This window comes from Dipodomys spectabilis, unplaced genomic scaffold (assembly GCF_019054845.1).
Source record: "Dipodomys spectabilis isolate Male_0828 unplaced genomic scaffold, ASM1905484v1 ptg000504l, whole genome shotgun sequence".
Classification (NCBI taxonomy): Eukaryota; Metazoa; Chordata; class Mammalia; order Rodentia; family Heteromyidae; genus Dipodomys; species Dipodomys spectabilis.
The window spans coordinates 197,932-207,237 of NW_024871181.1; the positions used below are offsets into that span (position 1 = coordinate 197,932).

Here is a 9,306-nt window from a genome sequence, read left to right on the forward strand (position 1 = left end):
GGCTTGAACTCAGGACCTGGGCCATGACCCTGAGCTTTATGTGCTGAAGGCTAATGTTCTACCATTTCAAGCCACAGCTCCATTTCCAGCTTTTTGATAGTTAATTGTAGATAAGAGTGTCTTGGACTTTCTATCCAGGCTAGCTTTGAACCACCAACCTCAGATCTCAGCCTCCTGAGTAACTAGGATTACAGGCATAAGCCATCAATGCCCAGCCAATTTCTCTCTCTTATACAACACAATGACTTTCCTACTCACTGAAAAGTTCTGGACAGAGTGGAGAGTGAGAAGAGGTGAAGGGAAGTAGCTATCCCGGATAAAGAAAATTCAAGAGGATTGTGTAGCAAAGCTTGGGACTCAGTGACTACAGTTGACTGAGCCAGAGTCCCCAGAAGGCAACCATGAGAATGAGGTGTGTGTATGGGGGATGGGGAGAATCTGGTGGTATTGGATACAGACCTTTGAACCTTAAGGCCAGGAGGAGAAACAAGGGTGTGATGGGGAGATGGCATTTCAGTGGGTGGGGAATGCAGCTGGGACTAGAAAGATTCCAGATTTGCAGATGTAAATTGGCTGGAGAAAGAAAGAAAAAAAAGCAAAATTGGAGCAGAGAATCAGTTAAGAGCTTGCTGCGACCGTCCAGAGTCAGAAGCAGGTTAGCATGCAGCCCAGTAGAAAGGGGAATGCTTTATGATGCTTTATTTAACATATGCAGTGTCTGGACACACCCTCATCACACACAATAACAGCATAATTACTAAGCACATATATTAAGCAATGATAATAAAGACATTTGTTGAGTACTAGATGTTTACCGAGTATTTTGTAAGGTGTTTTATAGCACTAATTTATTTTCTACTCACAGCAGCCTTATGAAGTGAATGCTATAATTATGCCCATTGTATGGATGAGGAAATTGAAACTAAGGAATGCACTCAAGGCCATATCATTTAATTACACAGCAGGGCTGGGAAATGACACTGTGGCTCAAGAGGTGAAGTGTTAGCCTTGAGCAAAAGAAGCTCAGGGACAGTGCCCAGGCCTTGAGTTCAAGCCCCAGGACTGTCAAAAAAAAAAAAAAAAAAAAGTAATTACACAGACAGGAGTCAGCCTGGATTTGTTTCACTCGAGGCTGGGTTATACCCATCATGTTACATACTCAGTCCAGTAGCCACCTTCCTTGCTCAGGCTTTTGTCAATTAGTGATTTTTAAATAGAAATTTCAGGGAAATCTGCTGTATTGAGTTCTGAATGCTGCAGACTTAGTAATCCTAGCTCATAAGCCAGAATGTTTGCATAAGTATGATAGAAATCACAGATCTAAGCACCGGTGACTCATACCTGTAATCCTACCTGCGCAGGAGGGTGACGTCTGAGGATCATGGTTCAGAGCCAACTAGGGCAAAAAAGTCAGTGAGACTCCTATTTCCGATTAACCACCAGAAAACCAGAAGTGGTGCTGTGGCTCAAAGTGGTAGAATGCTAGTCTTCAGTGAAAAAGCTCAGAGACAGAACCCAGGCCCTGAGTTCAAACCCCATGACCAACAAAAGAGAAAAAAAGAAAGAGAGAGAGAGAAAGAAAAAGAAATCACAGACCTAATCCCTGGCTTGTGGTAAAGAAGTAAGCACCTGAGGAGCATTTCTAGGCAATGACTAGCTCATAGTAACAAATGGTCAATAAATGGTAGTTGTTAAAAACAGTAACAATAGGGTATTCAAAGTTAATAAAGAGAAAACTAGAAATCAAGCCAGTTAAGAGCCAGTTCAAAGTCCTGACTATGCTGACCTGAAGAGGAGATGAGAAAACAAAAAGAGAGGATGAGAAAGAAGGAGAAAGAAAGGAAAAGAATGGAAGGGGAGGGAGGAAAAGGGATGGGAGGAAAAGAAAGGAGAAGAGAGGGAAAAGACTCATCTTCAAATGTACAGTGTTGTCAGGTAGGGAAAGCAGATAACACCCATTTTGTGTGGCTCCATGGGCAGAACTGGGACCAAGGCTGAGGTTAAGAGTTTCCAGCCACTTGAGGTGACTCATGCTGAAACAGATTTCTGTGGGAAGTTGTAGAATTCAGTTACTAAAATTTTCCAGGAAAGTTGTATGCAATGCAGTTCATCTAGAAGGAAGGAACTTTAATGATAATTCTCAAGATCAGGCATGTCAAAATTACCTATAGGTCTTGCTTAACACTAACTACTGAACCCATGTCCAGAAATGTATATCATTCAACCTTGGGTGGGGCCAGAGAACTTGTATCTCTGACTGGTTTCAAGGTGAGCCCATACTTTGCCTTAGAACACAGGAATTTGGAAATAGGGGTTATTTGGTTGGCCCATGGAAATGCTTACAGAAATTGCAGCAGATAAAAAAAAAATTATAAAGTCCCAAGTCTTTCACTATAAAGGTATTCAATTTGAAGGAATAAATCTTATTCCAAGATGGTGATTTTTCTTATTGTTTCTGACATTAACATTTCCTTATTTAAAAATGTAAAGCTTATTAATAGTAGATGGAAGCTCTTTTTTTTTTCTGCCAGTCCTGGGGCTTGAACTCAGGGCCTGGACACTGTCCTTGAGCTTCTTTTGCTCAAGGCTAGCACTCTACCACTTGACAGTGCCAATTCTGGCTTTTCTGTTTATGTGGTAGTGAGGAATCAAATCCAGGGCTTCATGCATGCTAGGTAAGCACTCTACCACTGAACCACATTCCCAGCCCTTGACTTGTTTCTTAATGTCTTTGAATAGCAAAACAAGAAGAGGAAAATGCATTGTAGTACATGTTTTTTTAAAATCTTCTTTAGTTAGGTGCCAATGGCTACTCAGAAGGCTGAGATCTGAGAACTAGCGTACAGCCAGCTGAGGCAGACAAATCTCAAGACTCTTAGGTCAAATTAATCAGAAGAGGCCAGGAGTAGAAGTGAAGTTTGAGTAATTGAATACCACCTGTGAGCCAAAGGGATCATGAGAGACTGTGAGTGAAAGCCCACTATGGGCAGACACACACACACACACACACACACACACACACACACACACACACGCATGCATGCACGAGCACGTCTTTTTTTTAATTATCTTTTATTTCAATGAACTCATATTTAGACTGAACAGTAAAAAAAATAAAAATAAAAAGTCTGGGTCCATGAAAAACACCAAACTCTAGGAAACATTGTTCCTTTAATGTATAAGAGCTTAAAATGAGTTCTTTCTCCCAGCTCTTCCAAACTCAAATGTAAGGTTCTCATGAGCCTTTATTTTTTTTTTTTTTACAGTTTTGGGAACTGAACCCAGGGCCTTAGTTCTTGCTAGACCATCTCTTATCAACTGAGTTAAAACTATAGTCCTTGGGTTGAGACAGATTAAAATGGACTCATCTCTCTGAGGCACTGCTAAGCATGGTTAGAATACAGTTGAACACTGTCAAATATCACCTTTATATAACATTAAAAAAAACACTGGCAAAGCAGTGTTAATGCTGATAACAAGCCTTTACAATAAAAACCCATTTTGATGCTTATTTTTCCTTTAAATAAGCCTGGGGCTGGAGCTAGGAATGTGACTTAATGGTAGAATACTTGCCTAGCATGCATGAAACCCTGAGTTCAATTCCTCAATACCACATAAACAGAAAAGGCCAGAAGTGGCGCTGTGGCTCAATTGATAGAGTGCTAGCCTTGAGCAAAAAGAAGCTCAGGGACAGTGCCAAGACCCTGAGTTCAAGCTCCGGGGCTGGCAATAAAATAAATAAGCTAAGTCAGTTTGACTTCCTAATTAATAATCGCTCTGAGTTATGTAACTGTAACATCTCTCTGTACATCACCTTTATAATAACAATAAAATAATTGAGGGCTGGGAAGGTGGCTCAGTGGTAGAGTGCTTGCCTTGCATGCCTGAGGCCCTGGGTTCGATTCCCCAGCACCACATAAGAAAAAAGAAAAAAGCCGGAAGTGGTGCTGTGGCTCAAGTGGTAGAGTGCTAGCCTTGAGCTGAAGAGCTGAGGGGCAGTGCCCAGGCCCAGAGTTCAGGCCCCGTGACCAGACCCCCCAAAAATAATAATAATAATAATTGAGCTGGGAGCTGGTGACTACTCAGAAGGCTAAGATCTGAGGATCATAGTTCAAAGCCAGCCCAGGCATAACATCCATGAGACTTATCTCCAATTAACCACCAGAAAACCAGAAGTGGCACTGTGGCTCAAGTGGTAGAATGCTCTCCTTGAGCGCAAGAGCTCAAGGACAGCACCCAGGCCCAGAGTTCAAGCCCCACGACCAACCAATAATAATAATAATAATAACTATTAGACTTTCCTGGTGCTCCAACTGCTTTGAACTAAGGACTGGACTATCAGCCAAGCAACCAGCAAGACTGCCTTCAATGCCAGCTCCAGCCACTTGGAACACCTGCAGATGCCACCAGGAAGCTATATGGCAACCACAGCTGCTTGCTGCAAAAGCACAACTCTGGCTCCTGAAGGTATTGTCCCTGCCATAACTATTTCAGACAGCTTATCTTACATTCTTTATCATCATATGCCTCAGTGAAGTATAGATAACCCTGTAGCCAGGATCAGGCCATAGGCAGAGCACTTCCCCTTTGCCTCTGCTCCCTATCATTTCTGCCTGGGCTACTCTCTGGAACTTTTCAGCTGCCCTGTTGTTACTATTCCACCACCACTGTTGCTGCCATTACCCTTGGTACTACTCGCTGTTGCTTCTGATTGTCCTCTCTTAATCTGCATGAGGAACTACCATGATTTGGTATTTGGCTATTTGGCTCACTTCATGAGCCAACCCAGAGATGTCTTCCTGTGCCAACTCCTTGTGTTGTAGCATTAGACTCATAAAAGGGCTCTCTCATGCTCTCTCTCTCATTAGCTTTTCTTGCCTACTTTTGATTTTTATCACTAATCAGGTATGCTGAGGGAGATAGCAGAAGTCAAAAAAGTAGCAGAGTGAATGAAGGTCGCAGTAGTGACAACAGGGAAATTGAAATGTTCTAGGAAGCAGCAGGGGTAGAAACAACAGGGAGCAGAAGTGATAGAGACAACAAGGACTCTAAGGAGCTGAAAATGACAGACAGTGGGATCTAGGCTGAGGAAGAGGTCCAGAGAGTTGCCAAAATCTTAACGATCATGAGTCTTAGGTACCCTAAGCCTGAGAGTTATAATATTAACTTATATCAGGGTCCCAGTGCGCAAGGCCTGTATGAGAGCAGCTGTAACATTACAGGTATTATCTGCTGGTGCTGCTGCTACCGCAGTAAATAAAGAACTGCAATAATATCATGTGCCTGGGTTGTTGCTGATTAAAACTAAGAACAATAGACCTCTAACCTGAGTACCTAGAAGTATCATTTTCTGGCTTCTAAAGCCTAGAACAATTGACCCTTAAGTCTCAAAGCCTGGAGCTGTGACTCTGGACCTGCCAGTCCAACTCCTATTCCTTGTCAAAGGGCCTGGGACTGGAAATATTAGCAAAACCTTAACCTGTCTGCCCACAGTTCCTATCTGGGTAAAGGGTGACTGGTAACAATGTGTCATTTTTGTTTCTTTTTGGTCATGGAGCTTGAACTCGACCTGGTGCTGTCCCTGAGCTCTTCAGCTCAAGGTGAGTATGCTACCACTTAAGCCACAGCGCCACTTCCAGTTTTCTGGTGGTTTATTGGAGATAAGAATCTGACAGACTTTCCTGCTCAGGCTGGCTTTGAACTGTAATCCCATATCTCAGCCTCCTCAGTAGTTAGGATTACAGGCATGAGCCACAGGCGCCCAGCTACAAGGTGTCTTTTAAAAAAGCATTACAGAACTTTTTGCCTGCTTGAGTGCTTACTCTGAATATATTTGGCCTTTGATGAATGCTTTTTGTGATCATTATGAACATTTATTGCAATAAAGGGCTATCATAACCACAGCCAGTCCCTGTAGGAAAGTACTTAAGGAAGGAGGACTGTGTGTCCCTCATTAAATCACCCTGGCTGCTTATCTGATGCCATTGCACTCTATTAAGCTATCTCTTTGCATCCACTCTATTAAGCTATCTCTTCTCTTTGTGCCAGCTTCTCCTCCACCTGCACAGCCAAAATGTCAGGCCACTGAGCATAGGTAATATATCAGTGGCTTCATGGTGCACATCAATTTAAATCAATAGTCTATGATTTGGGGACTATTCATCTCTGTTGAGGAACAAGGGCTGAATAAATGATCAGAGAATTGACCACTTCTGTTAGGAAATGGGAACAACAGAGAACCAACCTGAACCTAAGTCAGAACTTACCCAAGAGAAGCCATGAAGAGTTTTAACTATTACAGTATCTAAATTCACTATCTTACCTGGTTTTGTTAGTGAGCTTTTGTTTTTCAATAGTGAGCTGCTGAAAGTCTGATCACTAAATAAATGAAGATATACAGATATTACTATGGTATGTTGGGTTTATTTGATAATAGTATTTTTTGTGGGGGGGTCTGGTCGTGGGGCCTGAACTCTGGGCCTGGGCGCTGTCCCTCAGCTCTTCAGCTCAAGGCTAGCGCTCTACCACTTGAGCCACAGTAACACTTCTGGCTTTTTTCTTTTTGCTTATGTGGTGCTGAGGAATCGAACCCAGGGCCTCGAGCATGCAAGGCAAGGGCTCTACCACTGAGCCACCTTCCCAGTCCCCGATAATAGTGTTTTTTAATTTTGTTAGAAATGATAGGATTCTGATTCAAGAAACAAGATGAGGACCAGTTGACTTGAAGGCATTGGCATTGTATTAATGAGGAGACAGCTCCTGGGCTCACAGCTTGATGAACCCAGCTGCTAAGTATAGAAAGCAAGAAGCAAGAGATCAATATTTTTGGTATAAAAATCCCTTTATTTCACTTTGGCCTATACCCTTTTTGTTAAACTACACCCTTTGGTAAAATTAAGCCAGGTACCAGTGGCTCACACCTGTAATCCCAGCTACTCAGGAAGCTGAAATATGAGGATCATGGTTCAAAACCTGCCCAAGCAAGCAAGACCATGAGACTCTTATCTCCAATTAACCACCAAAAAGCCAGAAATGGAGCTGTGGCTCAAGTGATAGAGTGCTATCATCAAGCAAAAAAGCTCAGGGACAGTACTCAGGCCCCGAGTTCAAGCCCCAGGACCAGCACACACACACACACACACACACACACACACACACACACACTCACACACTCACTGAAAACAGCCAACCTAAAACTATAAACTATATCTTCTGATGCAGTTTAGCAAACCCACAATGCATAGTGACTGTGTTTTAGGACACCTTCTGTAAGAGGTCCAATGTCCAGTATTTGGCCCTACCACCTTGGATCACATCCCTAACTTCTCTGAACACCAGTGCACTAAGCTTATATGAGTCAGCTTTCTATCACTATAACAAAAATACCTGAGATAACTAACTTTTTAGGAAAAGAAATGGTTTGATTTGGCTCACCATTATGGAGCATCCATTTCATGATTAGTTGGTTCCATAGCTTTCGGCCTGTGGTAAGGTGGGAACACATGGAGGAGCAAAACTGCTACATTGTCAGTTCGGGGACAAAAATGAGAGAAGGCGCTAGAATCCCACAATCCTCTTTAAAGCCATGCCACCAATGACCTAGAAACATCTCATAATGTTCCCCTTTTAGAGGTTCCATTATCTCCCAGTAGCTTGTAGACCAAGCTTTCAACACACGAGCCTTTGTGGGGCTTTTACCACACAAACCACAGCACTATGTCCACTTTGTGGAGCTGTTTCAAAACAATGGTCATGTTAAGCCTGCTACACAACTAGGACTTAGCATTTATCATCACTGAGTCAGAAAATTCCCCTCCCTTTTTTAGTAATTCTACATGAGGTATCTAGCACATCTTACTTTGTCTTGTTATATTACATTGAATTGTATTATAATTTAATGTAAGGCATTTAGAATCATACCTGTAATTAATTCTCCAGAAAAACTGAAACAACAGGAGAGAGGGAGAGGGAGAGGGGAGAGAGAGAGAGAGAGAGAGAGAGAGAGAGAGAGAGAGAGAGAGAGAGAGAGAGAGAGAGAGATACATGGAGTAAGGGACAGAGACACAGAGATTTTACTATGGGATTTGGCCCATGCAATTATGGAGACTGAGAAATTCCATAATATGCCATCTGCAAGCTGAAGAATGAGGGAAGACAGTATCATATATATTGCGCCCAAGTCCAAGTAAGAAGGCCTGAGAAGCTAGAAATCTGATTTCAGAAAAGAATTCACCCTTCCTCTGCCACTTAGTTCTGTCAGGGGTCTCAATTGAAGGAACAGTGGGTACCTACACTGGATGAGCATAAATCTTCTTCACTCATGACTCAAATTTTAGTCTCCCTGGGCATTGGGGTATACGTCTGTAATCCCAGCATGCAGGAAGCTGATACAGGAGGATTGGGAGTTGGAGGCCAACCTGGGCCTTGAGGACCTGTCTCAAAAACAAACAAGCAAATAAGATGAGCACTGATGGCTCACACCATCAGTTCACACCTAGGTTGAGAACTTAGGATTGCAGTTTTAAAACTAACATGGACAGGGAAGTCCATGAGACTCTTAACTCCAATTAATCACCAAACTTAGGTGAAAAAACTAAGGGACTAGACTAAGACCCTGGGTTCAAATCCTAATACTAGAACACATACACAAGGATAAGAAAATGAGAGCACTTGCCTACCATGTGCCTGACCCTTAGCACTGCAAAAACAAAACAAAACTTAGAAATCTTTAAAAGCAGATTTCCAGGTATAGACCAGGGTGTTATGGAGTCCAGATTCAGCATTTTTGCAAGCTTTCTGATGTGTAAGAATAATGCCACAATTTAAGCTATACTTTAAGAAAGCCAGACTGTGTCCGCTTTGGCAACACATATACTAAAATTGGAACGATACAGAGAAGATTAGCATGGTCCTTGCGCAAGGATGACACACAAATTCGTGATGCATTCCATATTTTTTATGGTATTTTCACAATAAAAAAAGAAAGCCAGATTGCTATGTTTCCACTTCACTTTTATGGCATGGAATCAGAGGGAATGGCATTTCACACAATAACCAAGGGAGCAGACTCAGAAGACAGAAAGAATAAGAATCCTATCACTAGATTAAACCAGGTGCTGGTGTCTCATGCCTGTAATCCTAGCTACTAAGGAGGCTGAGCTATAAGGATCACAATTCAAAGCCAGCCTAGGGAGGAAAATCTGTGAGAGTCTTATCTCCAATGAACTACTCAGAAAAATCTGGAAGTGGCACTGTAGACTGGTAGAGTGCTAGCCTTGAACACAAAGAACCTCAGGAACAGTGCTC

The 9,306-nt window shown here is 42.4% G+C and overlaps 1 non-coding gene across 1 annotated transcript; it reads left to right on the forward strand.

Moving 5' to 3' along the window:
* Positions 1-8,850: 8,850 nt before the first annotated feature.
* On the forward strand, positions 8,851-8,957 carry LOC122099184. Its single transcript, XR_006145862.1, has one exon. It is a non-coding gene; the product is annotated as a U6 spliceosomal RNA (small nuclear RNA).
* Positions 8,958-9,306: the final 349 nt, after the last annotated feature.